The following is a 20,965-nucleotide window of genomic DNA, read 5'->3' as shown; positions in this document are numbered from 1 at the left end:
TTCAGTTAACAACAATATAAAGAGATCATAATACTTCAACTACATGACAGATGTGTAAAAATTGTAGCAGTGATCATTTCTGGGTAGAAGATAACCAAAGATAACATTTTATATATTTAAAAATAAGTTTTCAAACTTGGCATGGTGGTGCATATCTGTCATCCCAGCACTTGGGAGGCTGAGACAAGAGGACTGTGAGTTTGAGGCCAGCCTGGACTGCATAGTGAGTTTGAGGTCAGCCTGAGTTTTACAGTGAGACTGTCCCAGTAAAAAAATGTTATCTTCAGTCTCCATAGAGTTTGAGAGGTTAAAATTTCCTAGCTAGACCTTTTACATATTCTGAGCTTGAAAAGTGCCAAAACAGAATGAAACAATTCTTCCATATTCATTCTTTTCAATATCCCAGCTAGCACAATGAAGTCCTCACCAGAAACCTCTATCCTGTTCTGGCACTGAGGGAGGTTGTCATGTCTTCAGAGAGGTTTTACACATTTTTTTTAAAAACAATTCTGGGATTTGAACTCAGGACTCAGGGCCTTGTAATTACTAGGCAAATGCTGTACCACTTGAGTCATCCTCTCAGTAAAGACAAGGCTTTTTAAGGTTCTTCAGTACAGAAATTAAAATTCTGCATCTAGATACTGACTCTGTCATTAGTATCTGTAAACTGTTTTCCCTTTCTCGTATTTAACTCTGATAGCAGAAGCTGTTGTCATGGTCCCCTGTGTTAGAATGCTTGTCTTTGATCCCCATCCCTCCATGTTTTTTTGATTCTGTGTTCTGTCTTGCCTTTGATGATATTATATCTTCTAAACCAGTTAGGAAGTCTCCAGGAGTCTTGCATTGTGGAGTAATTCTACCCTCGTGCTGCTATTCTTCCTTGAACTATAGTATTTGCTTGCCTTCTTCCTCAATTCTTCAAATATCATTGGCTCTGAGACGTCTCATCTATGTGCACACATAGCCTTTATCTCCTTTTGGACTCCAGCTCCTACTATATCCCTGCAATGGCACTGGTGAGCTATTCACTTACTCTCCAGTTACTGTGCTTCTTCCACTCCTCCCACATTCATTTTCTCATCGTCTTCAAGCTCTTTCTGCTCCCCAAGAATGTGTCCCAGCCATCCTGCTCTTTCCCACACGCTGCTTCCTGAGTGCCACTTTTGACTTAATACATGTAGGATACACACACTCCATATTTTACTACAGGGGTAGAGATGTTCACTGGGAAGATATGACTTTCACATTTGCTCACATTTTAAGTAAGACATTCCAGAGAGCAGTACTTGTTAACTGAAACTGGATTTTTCTCTAAGCAGACTTTCAAGATTATAAGTAAATATTTTACTTGCTCTTCAGCAATAAATTTCCTGAGCACTGGAAGAATCTATAGTAACTGTCACCATCATTTTCATCATTATCAACATGTACATCCCTGCCTTTCTCCCCTGCTCAGTAGTTCAGGTTCTTTAACATCAGGTCACTGATTCATTCCTTGCCAAGGAATAAGTGTCCTGAGTTGGAATCCCTGCCTTGGTTTGCAATTAGATTGGTATTTTTGCATTTGAATCCTTTATGATGACACAGTTGATCAAATAAATATTGTATAAACATCTAATTTAAAGCTTACAGTAGTTCTCTGAGTTAATTAGCATTAGCTTAATTTTGCTTATGAAGACATTGAAATTTAGGGAGTTTATGTGGTTTGTCACATAACACATGTGTAGTTACAGAACTGTGGTTTAAACCCAAGTCTACGTAAGTCAAAAGCTAGGTTCTATCCTTTACACTTCACCCTCTCTATGAAAGTCTTTTGAATTTTCAGCAGTGAGATTTCTAGTGTGTTTTCTCTATTAGGGTCACCAAAACATTTAACTTCTTCTGAGTATAAACTCAACAAATTTATTGCTGCCAAATTTCGGAAGAAGAAAGGTTGAATTTCATCCACTTTATATTTTTTCCCACAACTGTCGGGTGAAACATTGAATCCACATTTGACATCTATCTCTCTTTTCACTTAATGTCAGCAAGGTGAGCAGCTTTCACTGTGCTAAAGAAGATCAAGCTGGTTAGTATCCCTTGCACTTCCACAACCTCCCGCGCTTACTTTGACATCACTTCCAAACATTTCATTGCAATGAACTACATTTGTTCATCTCTTCAATCAATGATACGCTTCAGGGCATTAATAACTTTATTCATTTCTCTGTGCTTAGAGATTTAGTATAGTATGTGACACAAAACAGCACTCAGAAAACATTGGGTAAATTCAGGCAGAAAGGAATGATTTCAGAAATTGTAATCGTGATTCTTTCCTGAGTTTTAATACTCTAATGTAGTGTTAGAAGAGTTTTGGCAGCACTTAATTTTTCTTTTTTTTTCTTTTTTTTTTTTTTGGAAATACTTTTCCTTTATTTTATTTTTTTTTTTCATTTTTCTTTTATTATTCATATGTGCATACAAGGCTTGGTTCATTTCTCCCCCCTGCCCCCACCCCCTCCCTTACCACCCACTCCACCCCCTCCCGCTCCCCCCCTCAATACCCAGCAGAAACTATTTTGCCCTTATCTCTAATTTTGTTGTAGAGAGAGTATAAGCAATAATAGGAAGGAACAAGGGGTTTTGCTGGTTGAGATAAGGATAGCTATACAGGGCATTGACTCACATTGATTTCCTGTGTGTGGGTGTTACCTTCTAGGTTAATTCTTTTTGATCTAACCTTTTCTCTAGTTCCTGGTCCCCTTTTCCTATTGGCCTCAGTTGCTTTAAGGTATCTGCTTTAGTTTCTCTGCGTTAAGGGCAACAAATGCTAGCTAGTTTTTTAGGTGTCTTACCTATCCTCACCCCTCCCTTGTGTGCTCTCGCTTTTATCATGTGCTCATAGTCCAATCCCCTTGTTGTGTTTGCCCTTGATCTAATGTCCACATATGAGGGAGAACATACGATTTTTGGTCTTTTGAGCTAGGCTAACCTCACTCAGAATGATGTTCTCCAATTCCATCCATTTACCAGCGAATGATAACATTTCGTTCTTCTTCATGGCTGCATAAAATTCCATTGTGTATAGATACCACATATTAAAAATTTCTCCTAAATAGAGGCTAGGTTAATGAATAAAATAAGGCCTTAATACATTTCAGCTTTTTGTTTGAAATATATTTATAAGAATTGTAGGGAGGTGTAAATGAAGCAAATATAATGATGTTTCTAAGATTAAGAGGAAACTATCTCTGGTGAGATGATAGAGAATATGTTAAATCTGTAACTATTTTGAGTTAATTTCAAATATCTTTGCTCATGCTTAATTACTTTCTAAAATGTTTACACATTTTTAGTAGGCCACTGCTTGGGCTTCAGTAGCTCTTTCTCACTATAGGAATAAAAACACCTAGAAAGGAAATACCCTGCAGATTGTCATTCACATGCAATTAACTTCACTATAGCTATTGAAGCTTTGTTTCTGTTCTTTTCCTTACCTTGAATAAAGTGAAAAAGTGTAGATTTAAATATGGACCTTTCTTGTTAAGCATTGAATTTTTAAGCCGGGATAGTGCATGGGGTATACAGTGGTATAGAAGACTGCTTCTTTGTGGACTTCTTTTTTTAGGGGGGTTGGGTAGAGTGGTACTAGGGTTGGAATTCAGGGTCTTGTGCTTGCTAGGCAGACACTCTACCATTTGAGCCATGTCCCCAACCCAGAAGACTGCTTCTTTACTGTAGCCTCTACCCCAAGACTTGAAGGTCTTCAGAAACAGCATGACACAATTTGGGAAAAAATGATTTTTACAATATATTTTGCATTGAGAAGGAATTTATTCATTCATTCTAAGCTATTAACTTGCATCCTTACTGTATACCAATGTCCTGGCCCTTGAAGATTTGACAGTGACCCATAGGAATATTGCCAATGACTTCAGGTATCTTAAATTTGATGTGCAGTTTTAATAAAAGATAGAAACAGGTGCCGGTGCTATGACAGCAACTAGTCTGGACTTGGGGTTGATGGGTGCTTAGCAAGGGCTTTCTGGCTCAAATGGCTTAAGGTAAAGAGTGGTTGAAAGAGGGTCCCTGTTGATTTGGTGCATGTGAGACTATCTGGAAGCCTGTCCCTGGAAAGCCTGTGGAAATCATTACCAAGGCCATTTTTTTAATATGACAAAATGACGTCATACTCCATGGAGTGTTTGGCCTCCATTATTAGGGCAGAAGGAGAGACACAGCTGCCAAAAGAGGAAGAGCTGTAGGGCAGATTGCTCAGTTCTACAAATTCCAGAACTGTGGAGCCATTTTAGTCAACATGGAGACAGGCAGCCATTCACTCTTCAATACAGAGTGTATTGAAGGAGACTGTCCGAGTCAGTTGATTAAAACGCAGTATTTAAAGAGAGAAGGATGAAATGGGCAGAGTGGGGGCAAGAAGAGCTAGGATGGATAGACTTCGTTCCTTTTGTAAAGATCGACTGGAAACTTTGATATCAATCCCCAATATTTATCTTTTAGTCCTTATTGTGTTTAAATATATGGAGTAAGTAAATAATTACTTGCAAACAGTTTTCATAAGAGAATTTTGATTTAGTCCTTTTCAACACGCTCTTTTGTCATCTTCATAAAGCTTCTAGACAAAGATTCTATTCGGGGACTTTTAAAATTGATTTTAAAATTCAGTTCTAGAATTGAATAGATTTCTATCAGATTGTTAAAATTAAAATTACAGTTTCTGGAGTGTGAACAAATCCACTCTGCATGTGTGTGCTCCATGAAAATGTCAGGCTAGCCTGCTGAAGAATCTTGCATTACTATCACTGTTATTAGTATTATGGGTCTTACCACAAATCCTGAAAATATCAACTAATGTTTGTATATTATCTTCCTTTGTTTCCTTATGATAAGTGTTATAGTTATTGAAAAGTTGCAAAGATAATGCAGAGAGTTTCTTGTTCCCCACCCCCAATGTCTGGCTATTATTAAGCACTTACCTTAGTATTTCCACAATGAATGAACCAATGTTTATGATTTTTATATGGAGTCAGCCAACTCCATACTTTATTGTGCTTTCAATAATTTTTTCCCCAATGTCCTTTTTTTCTTGCTCCAATATTCTACTAGGATATCACATTATATTCAATTATCAAATTTACTTAAGTTCCTCCAGGCTGGGATCATTTCTCTCTCTTGTTTTAAATAGCCTTCATAGTTTTGAAGAGTATATTAGATATTTTATAGAATGTACCTCAATTTGAGTTTGGTTAAAGTTTTTCTTCTGGATAGTTGGGGGTTATAGAGTTGGGGAAAAAGGCCAAAGAAGTGAAATATTTTCAAAACAACATATCTAGAATACATGCTACCAATTTGACTTATTATTCTTATATTATTTATATTGCCTTATTGAGATATGATTTATATATAATGAAATTCACCCATGTATAGGGTACAATTCAACAGTTTTTAGCATATTCACATAGTTGCAGCCTCACATAATCTAAGTTTAGACTGTTTCATTACCTCTCAAAGAAACATACTACCCATTTGTCACTCACTGTCCACCTTTCCCTCACCTCTGTTAGGCCTATATGACTGCTAATTCATGTGATTTCACTATAGATTTGCCTGTTCTAAACATTTCATATGAATGGGATTATACAGTCTTTGGTGTAGAACTGGCTTTTTTCACTTAGAATAATGTTTATAAGGTTAAACTTAATGTAGCATATCTTGGTACTTCATTTGTTTTTGTTACTGAATAATATTCCACAGTATGTATATACCACATTTTAATTACACATTTAATTCCAGTTTTTCCTTATAATGAATAAAACTGCTATGAACATTGGTATACAAGTTTTGTATGATTGTATATTTTTATTTCTCTTTATTTCACCTATTAAGAGTGGAGTTTCTGATGTGGTGTTTATATACAATGGAATTTTACTCAGCCATGAAGAAGAATGAAATCTTACCATTCGCAAGTAAATGGATGGAACTTGAGAACATCATCTTGAGCAAGGTTAGCCAGGCTCAGAAGATCAAAAATCATATGTTCTCCCTCATGTGCAGACTTTAAATCTAGGGCAAAGGCAGCAATGTTGTTGGACTTGGGTCACATGCTAAGGGGAGAGCATATACGGGAGGTATAGGGATAGGTAGGAAACTTGAGAGTGTTTGGTGTCCCCACTGCAGAGGAGCTAATACAGTAATCTTAAAGCAATAGCGGTCAGTATGGAAAGGTGACCGGGAAGTACTGAAGAGGTCAGGTAGAGATCAATCAATTCAGGTTGTAATACACTTGTGCATGGAAGCAATGCAGGAATCTCTCTGTATAGCTATCCTTATCTCAACTAGCAAAACTGCTTTGTCTTTCTTATTATTGCTTATGTCTTCTCTTCAACAAAATTGGAGAAAAGGGCAGAACAGGTTTTGCCTGAAAATGAGGGGGGTTGAGAGGAGAGGGAGGGGGCGGGGGGGCAAGGGAGAGAAATGGCCCAAACAATGTATGCACATATGAATATATGAATAAAAAGAAAAAAAAAGAGTGGAGTTTCTGGTTTGTATTTTGCCTTTTAAATAATAAAACATTCAAGAATATTAAATATTCCTTTAATCTTTGAAAAAAATTCTGGAAGAGTACTATTACAAAATGTAGTAAAAACATGCTAGTTGCTTTTACAGAGATATTAGAACTCAGGGAAGATATAGAATAAAGATACAAAATAAAGAAAACCATTGGAATGTATTCTTATGCTGCTCTTGAAAATTAGAGAATAACTATAAAACAGGAAAACATGACTCAGGGAAAATGGAAAATTTTTGGATGAAATTATTATTTACTTATGTGAACAAAAATTTTCATTTATCAGACAGTACTGTTGGAGTGGGTTCTCTAGAGAAAGGGAGAAGTGGAGTTGGTCATTGTAAACATATCTTTGAGAGCTTTGCTGGAAAGAGGAGTGGACAAATAGAGGGCCTGCCAGAAGTAGATGAAAAGGATCAGTTACATTTATTTTTTTTAAAGATGGAGTAGAGTATAGAGGAAGAGGATGATTCAACAAACTGTGTTCTAGAATGGGGAATAGCATCTGGTGCATAAGGAGTGGGGTTGGTGTTTCTTTGAGTGTACACACAAATTTACTTTTTCAATATCTACCCTTTTTTTTCTTATCCATATTAAAGAGATCAAAATAACGCATAAGAAATACCACTTTTCTCACCACTCCCCTGAATCCTTCATGAGTTCTGACAGTAATTATTTATTTATTTATTTATTTATTTTTGTTTATTTGATCCTTTTTGCATTTACTTACATGTGTATACATTGTTTGTGCCACCCCCCCCTTGCCCCCTGCCTCTGGGCAGAACCTGTTCTAACCTCTTGTTCTCCGATTTTCTTGAAGAGAAAGCATAGGAGATAGTAAGAAAGATAAAGTGTTTTTGCTCCTTTGAGATAAAGATACAGAGAGATTCCTAGCATTGTTTCCATGTACTTGAATATTGAACCACATTGATTCAACTCTACCAGACCTCTTCACTACTTCCTGGTCCACTTTCCATAGTGGCCTCTGCCAGTTTAAGATTACTTTATTCACTCCTCTACAGTGAACATATCAACCACACTCAAGTTTTAGGTTTCCTTCCCTTTCCCTATTTCTCCTGTGCATATTCTCCCCTTAGTATGTGACCCATGTCCAATAATATTACTGCATTTGTTTTGGGTCTATAATCACATATAAGGGAGAACATGTGATTTTTGGCTTGCAGTTAATTTTTAAGTTCTTTCTGATTAACCAAATTCTTTCATGTCATTAGACCATTTTGTACTGAAATCTGTAGGGCAAACAGTATTGTTCCCATTTTATTAGGAAGGAAATGGAAACTTAGCACAGAGAATCAGAGAAACACAGCCTCACAGCTCATAGCTAAGTAGCAAAAAAGTTACTGAACCAATGTCATTTGACTTTTGCTCTTGTTGTCTTTCCAGATAATCACAGAAATCAACATATTTAGTGAGTTGAAGAGTTCTATTTGCTGTAAACATTGCTTATGAACTATATGGAAGGTATAATATTGTTGCCAGCAATCTTTGGTAAACTTGAATTCCCTAAAGTGTTTGTTATTATTATTATTATTGGGGTGTGTGTGTGTGTGTGTGTATGTGTGTGTGTATGTGTGTGTGTGTGTGTGTGTGTTTGTGTGTGTGTGCCCTAAATTGGAGGGTTGCATTTAGTGAATACTTATTAGGGGAAAAAACAGTTATCATAAGGCAGCTAGGGGTTCTTCACAGTAATCTCTATCCTTGGGAAATAAGCAAAAAAGAAAATTAAAAATACAAAAATAACTAAATGATGGAAACTTTTATTTCTTGGGATTTGAGACAATTAATAGTAAGTCATTTATTGGGTTCTGGTTACATGGAATCATGTAACATTTAATTAGTTGCCAGAGATCAGCTTATTAGTCTGCCTAGGAAGTCATAAGGATTTGGTTAATAGCTCAGTTCCCTAGGAGATTTGAAATTCTTGTACTAATTCAAAGAAAATCTGAATTTTGATTCTGTGAATGATTCAGGAAAAAAAATTCTGCACATGGTCATGGGACTTGCTATTGTGTGCTATTTTCTTTGGAGATAAGGGTTATGACTTAGTTCTATGTGTTGGAGAGTGAAAAAGTAGGGTAGTTATAAAAGAAAAATTGGGAATTAGCACTCAGCATCTTGGTTTTACAGTCCATCTCTGCCTCTGAGGACACTGGGTAGAACAGGATGCATTACTTATGCCTTAACCTCTCCTAAATTTCAGGGCACTCTCAAGGGCTGCAAATGCTTTGCTGTTGCTTAAAAAGGCAAAACCATAGTATAGGAGTTAAATATCACATCATTAAACTTGTATTTGAAAACTATTTAAATTTTTTTAGTGAGTTATTTTCAAAGGCAACATAGCAGGTAAATTTTAATTTGTAAATAGCTAAGGCTAGGTTTTTTGGCTATATGTTTAAAGTAAACCAGCAACAAACTTTCATAGCATCTTTCCTGAAGAAATGGATGGAAGAATCCTTAGTACATAAGCTTGCCACATAACAAGAGCTTAATACACAATTGTATTACTGCTGAGTAAATAATTTTTTTATCAACAGTTAAAGTATAATTGTAGAGTTATGTGTGGGCTTAGGGTTCTTTAAATTAGCAAAATCCTGTAGTTCTTTCACTTCTGTCTGGAATACTCTCTTTTTCAGAAGTGTGGTTCTTTCTGGAAACATTTCTTGACTGATGAATATAAAACACCCTTTAATATTCTAATTCCATTCTTTAAAGGGTAACAATACATTCTGTATTTGGACTCTGTTCATGTTCTACTGCTTTCTGCATATTAACAAAGTGTTCCAAAACTGGGAATATTTTGCTCTCAGATAGTTCTCAGCAAAGTAATCAATGACCTTTTACATTTTGTTATATTAATTGAGCCAGTTGAAGAATAAACTTGATTTGATAATTAAATAAATCTGAAGTTAGCCAAGCCTCTGCACTAATTGGTGTTCTGGGAATTTCTTCTTGTAGATTGCTCTGCTTTGTTTTGGCATGTGTCTGGACATTCAGTTTTTAAAAGATAGTAATAATCAATGTGGGGCATTTCATTGTATGGAGTGAACTCATTGGTGGGGTTTAAAAGTTGAATGATGAGGCCAGAAATGGGCTTGGAATTGACTCAAAGTCAGTTTAAGTATAATAAAAGTGAATAAAAGCTGAGTGGTGATTCATAGTGGAAAAATCATGGACTGTCTGACTCTGCACTGTACATTACTTATGGATTTCTTGACAAGAAGCCACCCAGGGGTGCTAATGCGTGGGTTCTTGACTCAACCTGTTATTACAATATATAAGTGTTCCATTCAGAATAGCAGTTCTGGCAAGAATTACAGAGTGCTTTCTGGGCTCTACTCTGATTAAAAATGTCTATGGAAAAAGTATTAGAGATTTACCACAGAGAAACGTGGCTATATTTGATAATGCTTGAGGAAGAAGTAGGGTTTAAGTGGGCAGAGAATGATGGTACAGGATTTTTAAAGCATAAGCTGGTAATGTGCTCCAATCAGTGATATGGAAAGAATTTTTTTTTCTACTAATCTAGACAGTGCTGAGGAAGATAAGCAGTGCTGTTTCCTGAGAGAGACACTTGAGTGGATGAAACTGGACTCTATATCCCAGAAGGGCTACATTTACTTAGCGGTCACAAGTTGGCACTGCCATTAGGAAGTTACAGAGTGGGAGCTACATGATAACATATTACTACATAGTACATGATGTGTCATTTCTTCTGTGACACCTCTAGTTCTCAGGAAAATAAGCATCAGCAAATGCAAGTGTGCTGGTCCTTCTGTGGGAAATGGGTGGATATTTGTACTCAAGGCCACTATGGGGGATGAGAGAGAGGCAAAAATACATGAAGAGTGGGGAAAAGTGATAGGGCTTTGCGTCATTTCACATAGTGGAATTAGGGTTCATTGCTAATGGACCCAAAATTTCCCAGTGCAAGAGAGGGCCTCAAATGATTATACGGCTTGTATTTTGAATCTTTGAAAGTGAGTGTTAAATGGAAACTGCAGTATTTTTTAAAACATGCTTCAATCTAGAGTGGAAGCATTAAAACATGCTTCAATCTAGAGTGGAAAAAAAAAAAAACCAAACAGGATGGAAATTGAAAGTATTCTAGACTAGCAATAGGAATTAGCAGATGAAAGGGAAGAAGAGAATGAGGGCATAGGAAATATCTACAGTGTGCAGGGAAATGTGCTCAGTATTTTCTTCATAACAGTCCTACTTTACCTGCATTTTAGAGGATAGGACTGATGTTGGAAATTGCTATGCTCATGATTGAAAACCACTGCGAAAGGAAGTGTATATTTCACTCCAAACTCTTCTTTTTCTCTTTACTAAATACCTCAAAATTTTGGAGGAAATATTTTTCCTGATGTTCACAAAACCAAAAAACAAAACTTGGGCTTAAAGGTGGGAATTTGTGGAGGTTGTATGTGGGAGAGGCGCAGGAAGACAGAAAATGTGTTCTTATTTCTACACAAGATTTATGTTAGGGGTTATAACCCCTAACAAAGATATTTCTGTTCACACTGTGGCACTAAGTCTTGATGGAACATGTGTTTTTTAAGTGTTTTTGATTTCAGGGTTTAACTGCTAATAGTGGGAAACAGTTGTGGGCTGTGTAACATTTGCAGAAATACTCGAGAATTAAATGTAAAACTTCCCGCAATGCTAGCGACTGTAAAAGTGTAGAGGTCTCTCTGTATTGATTACTTGGTACTGATAATTGTGCATGATGAAAGGCTGACTTCTCTCCTGTTGCTTGGATGTTTTCTTGTTCACAGGAGGTGGATATTTGGAAACATGCCGAGAAAGGAAAACTCAGCTGGCAGAACTGGGATTCAAATTACAATAACATCTGAATTTAGAAAATAAAATGTCATTATGAATTTTTTCATGAGCATGCTGCAAAAATGCTACAGTTCATCTGCTGTGGGTTTGGTTTGTTACTTAGTTCTTTTTAAGGGTTTTTCTTATAGGTAAATTACAGCTAAGCATATGAAGGAGCTTCACCTAATACATCTTCCTTTAGTTTTTTTACTTTCCCTCTCTAGGGCATGGTAATTGCTCCTGGCCATTTTTCTGTTCAGAACCACCACCTCAGAAATTCTAAAAGGAGTGGCTCTGAACTGAGAATCAGGCTGTGAGCTGCCGTAACACTTCTCTGAAGATATTGATCTTTTCTGAGAATGATATTTCCCAACCTTGTCTCCTCCCTGTGCTTCTCCAGCTATAAAGTCTGGTAAGGATGACTTTGCAGACCAAGATACAGATGAGCCATCCCTGAGCTGCTCACCCAGGAGGGGCTAGAAAGTCAATGTAAAAATGTATTGTATGAATGATGCATGGGAAGAAAGGTGATGATTTCTGAATAGATGTGAAACTTTCAGGGCTGTAAAATGTTTTGTGGATGGTTTCTTTACTTCTAATGCTCTTAGACAAAGTCCCTCATCAAGGGGCTGAGAGCTTCTGGGCAGCATTCAGCTCCTTCTGCACCTGCGTCTCTCCCAGGGGAGACAGCCTGTACCACATCATGGCCTGCCTGGAGTTACAAAGCTAATTTTCTGGCTGTCCCAGTACAATGCACAGAGATGCCTAGGTAGGGGGAGGTATATATTTTTTGCCTCCAGCAAACCATAAATTCAATCTTTTCCACTGATGTAAGTTTTCTGATGTGTTAAACATGATTTTCAAAATCAAAAGACTTGGTTTTAAGTTTCAGCTTTACCACTCATTGCTATTTAGAGTCTTCTCAGTCTTAGTGTCTGCATTTAATATGTGAAAATATATGCATGAGAGTTAATTTCAAGGAGGACATGGAAATACTTGCAAACATGACATTGGAATGTAAGAGGCTCTTGTAGTTATCAAAGTCTGCATCACTGGTAATGGGTGTCAGCTTTATCACTATTTTACAGACTGATTGAAGCTTCTTTGCATTTATCTGCTTCTTGACTGTTTGCATCTAGAAACCCACTTGAGTCTACTAGGTCTATGAGGCAAACCAGAATTTTCTGACTCTGGCTATGCAGTTCAAGTTTTCAATACAGATTTGTGTGCACCGAAGCCTTTTTTGCATGACCTGGCTGGGTTGCTTTGCAGTATTATATAGTGGTAAGGGAATAGTCCCTGAAAGCAGACATAGCTGAATTCTAATTCTAGCTCTGCCACTATCTGTGTGACACAGGACAAGCTATTTCACTCTTCTAAGCCTCAGTATATTCATCTGTGAACAACAAGCAGGTATGAAGAATAAAGGAAATAATTTATGCAAAGCTCTGGCATAAAGTATTGTCCTCAACAAGGAACAGCAAATTTCAGATGATTTATGGTTGTGAGATTTCCCACCACTGGGTAAATGTGGAGGATTTAGCCAAATAAAATAACACTTTTGATAATAATAGTAATTTATAGAACACTTATTATATCTTAACCCTAGCATAGGGATTTTATTAAATTATTTAATATTTATAGCATTTATGAGGTGGATATTTTCATCATTTTATAGATAAATGAGAGGAGATCCTGAGAAGTTTGCATTTCTAGTGGTGGGTACTAATCCTTCCACAAGCTGTACCTGCTCATGTCTCCCTCCTTATTTATCTGTACTAATACTTACAATTTGAATGGATCCCATCCCTCCATTTGTTTCCCTGTTTATTTCCTGCTTTTTCTCTCCTGTTCAGGGGACCCTGTCCTTACTCCACTTGGAAGGAGCAATATGAGAATCTGGCAAGTAACAGATGAAATAAATATCCAGTGAATGAATGAATCAATGAATGAGTGAAGAGACAACTCGCTAATGTTATTCTAAGCCCTACTATTCCCTGGAGTTCCAATAGTTTATTTTAAACTTTCAGCACTGATCACAAAGCTCATTACTATTTTCTGTCTTTTTCCTTTTCTGGGATGAAGATTTTGATGGCAGGAATACCATTTGTTGCATATTTTTATCTCTAGCCTCTAAAACAGTTTGGCATAAAAAATACTTGAGGTTAAAAATTAAAATCAATTTCTCCTTAAAACAAATTATGGTGACAAATATTTTCTGGGGAATAGTCTGCTATTCTGTAAAAATAAAGAATTGTTGGCTATGTTGTTATAAAAAATTTAGAGAAATTAAAGAGCCAAGAAGAGTCTAACTCAATATGATTTATGCTTTGTTCACTCCTCCTTACTAGATAATGATTGACACTATGCTAATACCTACCAAAGTGAAATGGGATTGGCCTCCAAAAGATACAAACCTCACTTGACAGCTATTTTTGCTCTATCTTATCTGTCTGCTGTCATATTCAATCATATGCAGTATCTCTGTCTCTCATAAGATTGTAGAAAGCTATGTCTCTCAATGTCATTGTGTAACTATAGATTATAAATTTGTATTTTTAAAGCTTGTTGAAATCAAGGATTCTCCAAAATAATGTATTTTCTTTAGGGGACACAGAGTTAAGATGAAGGAAGGGATGTACTAGCTGCTATTTTAGGCTGCTGTGGTAAACAATCTTTTCTGTTTTTGATAATTTTGTGGAATATAAACATTTATTTAATCTGTATTTATCATTTACTTATTGAGTGCTTATAACACACTAGAAACTGTACTAAGGATAGACTGTTTCATAAATAAATCCTTAAATTGAAATAGTTCAGGACTCAAAAAACTTTTACTGTAAAGGGCTTGATAGTAAATATTTTAGCATCTGTGCTAAGCAATCTCTGTCATACTACCAATATTTGTCACTAAAGTGAGAAAGAAGCCAGAGACACCACAGAAATAAATGGACATGGATTTTTAGATTCTGTTAACACATTATTTACAAAAACAAGCAGAACTGCATCAAGTCCATGACCTACCAGTGAAATATTGCACACTTTTAATAAATCAGACAAATGGCAAACAACCTATTTCAAATTATTTTATGATTTATGGCTAATTTTTCTCAAGTCTTTTATCTAATTATCAATGAATCTATGAGAAGTACAGACCAAATAGTTGAGGTTCTCAGCTCTTGAACCAAATTTTGATTTAAACATTGATTTCTTATGACACAATCATGGTTAACATTACCTCTCGATAATACCAAAAATATCATGGTAACACTGCACTTTTAATAATCCTGTAACTTACTTCTCAAAAAGATGAGGAATCTTAAGAATGATTAAATCAGAAGTTGTGTAGAAGCCTGGACAAGAGGCTTTTGGATAAAGCATGTTTACAGATTGATGGGAGGTGGCCTCTTGACCTTGTGCAAGCCAGTTCTTCTGTTTCTCTCTCAAGCTCTCCTTGTTTATCAGTAGAAAAAGACTCTCTTCTTTCACAACAGTTACTCTGGATTGGCATCCTGGCCCTGGCACTTATCAGTTATTAGACCTGAGTCATTTCTACTTCCAAGATTCAGTTCTTTCTTTAGTGAAATGGTAGCAGAAATTCTCCTGTCTCACAGGATTGTTGTGTGAATAAGTGCTATAAGTGCTTGGAACTCAGTTAATTCTAGAAAAGTAAAAGTTATTTTGGAAATTAATAGAAAGCACTGATTAGTTACTGTGCATCAGGCCCTGTTTTAAATACTTCACCTAACTTATTTAATTCATTTAGCTCATTTAATTTTCACAACATCATGTGAGAAAGGTACAAGCATATGTATTTTGCAAATGAGGAAATTTATATACCATTTACAAATGATAAAACTGTTTTGAATCAGTCAAAACAGCATCTTGTCCCATGTTTTCCTTGAAAAACTTAACTTCTACATTCCCCAGGTGAGAAGAACTGGATAGATATTGTCATCTTTTTTCTTACAAAACTGAAGTGAGCTAGCACAATATTTGAGTAAGGAGGCATTTGTCACAATCTTATTTTAATCACTGACCTACCTAACATCCTTGCCGCACCACTGGGAGTGTTTCAGTTCTGGATTAGATTGTAAACGTATTTTCTTTTGCAACGAGTGCTAGACATGTTCATGAAATATTGAATATTATCATTAATGCTAAACATTCTGTGCATAAAAGTCAAATGGTCTATATAGGTTAACCTAGTATTTTAATATTGCATCAATGGGAAAAATTCAATTGAATTTTCAAGCATTGATTTATAAATGACATTTGTTTGTGCCTATATATAGAATCAAAACTCTACCACACTTTGAAAATAGGCTATTTGTTTAATTATCTCTGATTACTCTATTTAAAATAATACAGCTCCTAGCCAGTGTGGTGACACATGTCTACAATCTTAGTTACTTGGAGGATGGAGGCAGGGGGATTATGAGTTGGAGGCCATCCTGGGCAAAGTGAAGGGGAACTATCTCAAACACAAAATAAAAACAAAAGGACTGTGGGTATGGCTTATGTGGTAGAGCTCTTGCCTAGCAAGCATGAAGTTCAATCCTGGGTCCAATCCCCAGTACAGAGAGAAAGAGAGAGAGAGAGAGAAAAGAGAGATCTCCTACTTCAACACTTCCTACTTCTTGATTTTTCTTCACAATTTTATAAGTCATACTTTATTATTATATGCATACTTAGTTCTTTATTCCTTTTAGACTATAAGCTCCATGAGATAGAAATTTTTGTCTAATTTGTTCATTGCTGTGTACTCAGGGTCTAAAACAATGCATAAAACATTCAAGCATGTACTCAACACATATTTTGTGAAGTGAATTATATATATATTTCCCTTTATCCAAAGCAGATAGAACCCACTCTGTTTATTCCTCACCTCTGAGATACTAGTGCCATGGACACATATGTAACAACACTATAGTGTTTTTATCAGAGCCTTTGGATTAGATGCTCAGCTTAGAGTCCTTACCCTTTCTTTTTTAGAATGAATGATCTTGAGCTCAAGATCACTAAATTTCAGGCTCATCATCTTTAAACCAGTAGGATAAATTACACCTATGCAAATGAGATGACAAGTGAAAATACCTTACTACTTTGTGTGACACACAGTAAGTGCTCATAAAATTACCTATCATAAAGGTTAGCATATAACTGATACCTATCCAAATGAGATAGACTATTTTCTAGGTGATATTAGAAATAACAGGCAAACAGTCTGGTGCATAATATTAATGAAAGAATCTAAGCCAGAATGTTCAAATAGCAATTCTTGAAGTGGGTTAAGGAGGTTTTGAGAAGGATTGTAAGAAACACATAGAGAAATCTTCAAAATCTCCTTGTTCTAAAGTGTCTGCAATGTTGTCTCATCTTTAGAATTTGTGTTGTGATGTGATTCTGTGCTTCACTGGTTTGGGGACAAGAAATATTGATGGCAAATTTATAATCCATTATTAACATATAATATGTTCAAATTGTTATGATGACTATAAACATGGTAAATAAATAAAATACTGTCTTGATAGTATAAAGGAAAGCTCTACTCATTCCAAAGGCTTTATGCACAGGGTTTTCCTTTTCATTAATATATAACAGTTTACTAAGATGCTTTACTTCTGAATCCTGACACTTCTATTTCTCTTTAGGGAAAATAGCTTCAAGTTTGCTAATCATCATTCTGCAAGTTGCCTTTGTGAAAAACTATGGGTGTTTTTGAAAGAATGCTTTATGTTCCTCATTGTTACAAAGTACCTTGATTCCCTAACCTTAATTTTTTGAGATCACATTGATTCAGTTGAAATGAAGCACAAAAGTGACCTCACTAAATAAAGGATTCTAATGATAAAACCTTTAATCTGTAACTCTTTAAAAGATAGCCAAATTATGTAAAAATGTAAGACAATTATCTGAAATTTAGGTACTAGTTTGTGAAATTTAGCATCCCTTTCTTACATGCTAAAAATTACTTGAGAAAATTCATTCTTTCACAGCTTAGAAGTTTATGACTTTTAACTATCAAAGAATAATAAAGACACGAGAGTTTCTTCTGGGGTCTCAGTATGCACGGTTACAAATTTTTTTTTAAATTCAAGATTGGCTTCTCTACTTGTGATGTGGCATATGTGTTAATATTTGTCTATTTTAAAACATGGCTACAATAGGAACAACAAACCTGGTATGATTTAATAACATCCCTTAATTAATTATTATGAAGAAGTAGGTGGAGTTGAGGAGGAGCCAGAAATAGAAACTGTTATTTGTCAGTTTAAAAGCCATGGTCAATAACAGCAGTTTTCTACCTGTCTGAACTTTGGGTCTGCAGTAGATTCTGAGTGGTTGACACAGACTCTTCATGTTTGGAGAGCTCCCATGAGGAATAAACAAACACTCTGTGTGATGCTGAAGTGTGAGAGTGGTGCATTGACAGAAAGGCTTTCTGGCTTTTTCCTTTAGTATTTTCAAAGGTCTTGGTGAGACATACACACACACCACATGAAATAATATGCTTGCCTATGAATGATGAGGAGTCAAGCACTCTTGATTGTATTGAATACTGTTTATTAAGAGCATTTGCATCTCATGGTACCACATTCCTTCGAGGTAAAGTCAGTAGCAAAGTAAAGTCAAGACTGTGGGAACAATGGAGTGTGTTGTTTTTGTCCCAAGCTAATTTCTTCTAAGTGTGTTCCCAGAATTCTTCAAAGGCAAAGTGGAAAGAGCCAAGATATTTGAGTGAAAGGAAAAACAGATTCTGAACATCAGAATGTCATCTGGGGAATGCTGATAAAAGGAAGACCTGACTCAAGATTGTGGAGAAAGAATTGTTGCCATGAGCTGATCCTGTTCACGGTGTTTTTCAGTAAAAGATTTACTGAGGCACCTAGCTTCTATCAATTTGGAACCAGGGCTTGAGAAAGAACTTTTTAGTAAATGAAGAAATCCCTTCCCTGTGATAATTCATCCAATCTGATACAGGCTGGCCTTTTATTATAAGATCCTTGCCTAAGTGAAGGGGAATGATGTATGACATGGAACATTGCACTGGTTGTGAATGTGTCATTACTACAGCAGAAAGGAAACAGCCTTGAGGACAATGGCAGTTAGCTTCTGATCAATGAAATGGCTTGTCTAAATATGGTTTATTAGGAATAAGTTCCAGAATAGACCCACTGGAAAGTATTCAGATCTACTGTAATTTATACCTCACCAGTTCATTTTTCTCAACATAAATGGGACTTAATTGTCTTCCCACAATGGATAGCCACCCTTCTATTAGTGCCTTTCTCCCTGCCTCATCATTTTTAATCAATGACTTCCCATTGTACTTCAGCAAGAAACTAGAAACCAGCTTATGAGAACTCACAGCTTTCTGCCTGTAATCTAGAATTGATCTCCAACCATGCTCTTCTTATCTGTTTTCCTTGTTTTGTATTCTTTATTTCTTTTATTCACTCATTGGTCTACTTACATATTTTGAACCACATTTGTTGGATACTATTATGTGAGAAACACTGTGGTAGGTACTTCAGATGGATGAATGAATTAGACATGAGTCCTGCTGACAAGGTAAAGAAAGATAACTCCCTTTGTATCCCTTCTTGCCTCCTCAGGAACCATGTCCCATCAATATTTAGTATTGCTCTTGGATCTATAAATAATTCCTTCTACTTCTTTAGTTCTTTCTCATCAAGATTTAAGAGGCTCAATTTTCTTCCATCTTAAGAAATAAAGCCAAATAAGACAGAAAGTCTTGCCCTATTTCTCCATGTCATTACTGTTCTCTTTCCCATAATCAGGCTTGTCTACTATCATTGTCTTTCTAGTCCTCTTTTCCCCCCATTGATCATCCAGCAACTCTATGCAATCTAATTATTTTTCTGAAACACTGTTAAAACTGCACTCACAAAGGTCACCAGTGCCCCTTTGGGTACTTTTCTGTTCTTATCTTTGCCTTTTGCTATTGACCACTATTGAAACAGTCTCATTCTTTGGCTTCTGTGACTCCTCTGTCTCCTGTCCTGGTTTTCTTGGTCATTATTTAGCTATTCCTTCCCTATTTATTTCACCTTCTATTCAATCCATTCTCCTTAGAATTCTAGCTACTTAAAGGTATCTTTTCTATTCCACAAAATTTTCTCCAGTGAGCACATCTACTCTGGTGTCATCAACACAATATCTGTATACTAATTAGTCCAGGTTTTTCTTCTGAATCTAAGTCTATATTCCTAATGGTACCATTGTAGAAGATACATGCTTCAAATGCACCATGAACAAAATAAACATGTTATCCCCACTGAAATCTGTTATCTTCTACTTTCTGTCTTCATTTAGCTATCTGATAAACAATGGTAGCAACTGCCATGTGCAGCAGTTCACATCTCTTATCCCAACTACTTGGGAGATAGAGATAGAGAAGATAACTATTTGAGGCCAGCCCAGGCAAAAAGTTAGTGAGACCCCATCTCAATGAAAAAGCTGAGTGTGATAGTGTGCACCTGTCATCCCAGCTACTTTGGAAGCTTAAGTAGGAGGATAGCAGTATGGGCTGACCCTGGGGAAAAAAGGCAAAAAAATTTATAATCAAACAAAAAACGACAACAATAACAGCAAAAGTGAGACCCTACTGGAAAAATAACTAAAGCAAAAAGGGCTGGAAGTTTGGCTCCAAGGCTTGAGATCCTGAGTTCAAACACTAGTACTGCCAAAAATTAATAAATAAAAGATCACAGTGGCTAATATTTATTGTTTCTGTGTTCCAGGTATTGTGAGATGTACTTTGTATAGGTTTTGCACTAATTCCTAACTACTTTCAGAGGTACTGTTATTTTCCCCCCTCTTTATTTTTTTATTCTTATTGTACTGTGGGTATATTATGACATTTACAAGAGTTCTTACGATATGGACCCCTATCATTATCCTGTATCCCTGCTTCCCCCATTCCTGGTGGAAAATTATGTATTCATGTATGAAAACGGGAAAATGAGACCTTTTGAAATGATTCCAGAGGTACTATTACCATCACACTTTTTAAAGATATGCAACCTGAGGCTCAAGGTTGTAAGTGAACTTGTTTACATCACATGAGGGGCTAACCCTGGCTTTGTCCCCAGGGAGTGTGATTCTAGAATTTAGGCTCTTATCCATTCTACCACTTTCTCTCTCAATGTCTAAAGTGTCACCTTTGACTCCTTTGTCTCCCATTTTCTACACATCTAGTCTCACAAATTCTACTGATTCTATTCCAAATGGATTAATTTCTTTCCCTCCTCACTCCTATTTCCCTTATTATGTATGACTTTGTAAGATGAATCATGGTGCGGCAGGCCTCTCTTAAGTAATGACTTTGACTTTGGGTCAATTCTTTGCCTCCATTGGGGTAGAATGATCTTCCTCAAGCACAGATCTGATTATAACCTTTTGACTTACAATATCCCATTGACTTTCCAGAGCCTTTACTATCTTGTCCAAATCTCTCAATGTACTATTATACTAATATATTAGTTAAAGACTTTATTTTTGGGTCCCTTCTTACCTCATTAGTCT

The 20,965-nt window shown here is 36.1% G+C and overlaps 1 protein-coding gene across 2 annotated transcripts in view; it reads right to left on the bottom strand.

Moving 5' to 3' along the window:
* The window catches only part of Trhr (thyrotropin releasing hormone receptor), a 45,142-nt gene that overhangs the window by 8,301 nt on the left and 15,876 nt on the right, over positions 1-20,965 (bottom strand). The window lies entirely within an intron of this gene.

Source organism: Castor canadensis, chromosome 3, assembly GCF_047511655.1.
Source record: "Castor canadensis chromosome 3, mCasCan1.hap1v2, whole genome shotgun sequence".
Classification (NCBI taxonomy): domain Eukaryota; kingdom Metazoa; phylum Chordata; class Mammalia; order Rodentia; family Castoridae; genus Castor; species Castor canadensis.
The sequence above is the reverse complement of the archived record's forward strand: the minus strand, read 5'-3'. Positions and strand labels throughout refer to the sequence as shown.